Below are 1695 nucleotides of genomic sequence, written 5' to 3'. Positions count from 1 at the left end.
AGAAAACTTCTAGAATTAAGTGAAAATGAAAGCATAAATTACCAGAGTGTCTATGTTATGTTACAGGTACATGTGCGTATGCACGTGTGTGTGTGTGTGTGTGTGTGTGCGCGTGCACACACACACACACACACAATGTATACATTTTTAATACTTAAGAAGTGTGGGGAGCTGACAGAAGGTGGATACCATCCTTTCAGCCATCTTGAGCCATACACTCTGATAAGAGATTTGATTACAATAGCCTACAACAGCTGAGCACACTCTGATAACATCTTGTTTTAGATACCCAGGATCTTCCCTTGGGTGTGTGAGACTTAAAAGTGTGTGACTTAAGGGGGTGACTTAGAGATCAGATTTAGAGACAAGACCTAAGGGCATGACTTAAAAGTGTGACATAAAGGCGTGGCTTAGGAGTGAGACATATAAAAGGCGAGAGGCAGACAGAAGTATTCAGTACAACTTGGAGTTAGTTATTAGGTATCAGGCACTTGGCACTTGGAGAAAATAACTTGGAACTTGGAGGCACTAGGGACCAGGAACTCAAGACTAGGGACTTGGAGAGAAGAAGAGAGACTGAAGAATAAACGGGATTGAATCACACTCTGTCTGGTCTCCATTCTTTGTGTCCGTCCTCACTCTCCCTTGCTGAACCTTGACCCGTGGACCGGAGCAACTTGGGGCAGTGCGGGCTAACAAGTTAGTTCCCAAGGCTTTTGGCAAGAAGGGTCCAACATTTATAGAGCCATCCTCAACATTTTGGCCACCAAACGTGGGGCAGCTTGGACTGCAACAAAGAAACACAAAACATTTTCCAAGCAGCCGCCAAGATGGCTGACATGGAGTGGAAGAAGAAGTGGACCTTCCACAAGTGCCAGTTCACCAATCATGGCATGGACCTCACCAACAGCTGGACATGTCCTAAGAGCAGCTGATGCAGTTGTATAGGGCCCACCAGAGGTGGCACCTGAACCATGGCCTGTGGTGGAAGCAGCATTCACTGCTCAAGCACTTGAGAAAGGCCAAGAAGGAGGTGCCACCCATGGAGAAGCCCAAGGTGGTGAAGACCCACATGAGGGACAGGATCATTCGGCCTGAGATGGTCGGCAGCATGGTGGGTGTGTACAATAGCAAGACCTTTAACCAGGTGGAGATCAAACCAGAGATGATCAGACACTACCTGGTTGAGTTCTCCATCACCTACAAGCCTGTGAAGCATGGTTGGCCCTGTATTGGTGCCACCCACTCCTCCACTTCAACCAGCCAAGGCAATAAAGACTCTTTTTTGGTCCCTGAGGCCAGGGGGGAGAAAGAAACAGAAAACAAATAAGAACCAAAGGGGGGAAATACACTCACTTTAACTCCAAAACTAAAAAGTATCTTGGTGAAGAAAACACTAGAAGATGAAAAAGTCTCCTGTGTTCATGGGTGGGCTGAATCAGCACATGGAAAAGGCTGCATTGTTCAAAGCAATGTAAAGATTCAACACAATTTCCATCAAATATAGTGACATTCTATTAGAAATAGTAATTCAAAAATTCACATGTAAGAATAAAAAATGCCCAAATAGCTTGAAGAATTCTTTTTAAAGATTTATTTCTTTATTTTATGTATATGAGTACACTGTAGCTCTCTTCAGATACACCAGAAGAGGGCATCCAATCCCATTAGAGATGGTTGTGAGCCACCATGTGG

General features: G+C 44.7%; 1 pseudogene; it reads left to right on the top strand.

Moving 5' to 3' along the window:
• Nucleotides 1-830: 830 nt before the first annotated feature.
• Nucleotides 831-1330, top strand: LOC117719264 (small ribosomal subunit protein uS19 pseudogene; annotated as a pseudogene).
• The last annotated feature ends 365 nt before the right edge of the window (nt 1331-1695 follow it).

The sequence above is a fragment of the Arvicanthis niloticus genome, chromosome 13, assembly GCF_011762505.2.
Source record: "Arvicanthis niloticus isolate mArvNil1 chromosome 13, mArvNil1.pat.X, whole genome shotgun sequence".
Taxonomy (NCBI): Eukaryota; Metazoa; Chordata; class Mammalia; order Rodentia; family Muridae; genus Arvicanthis; species Arvicanthis niloticus.
This window is presented reverse-complemented; position numbering and strand designations above follow the sequence as displayed.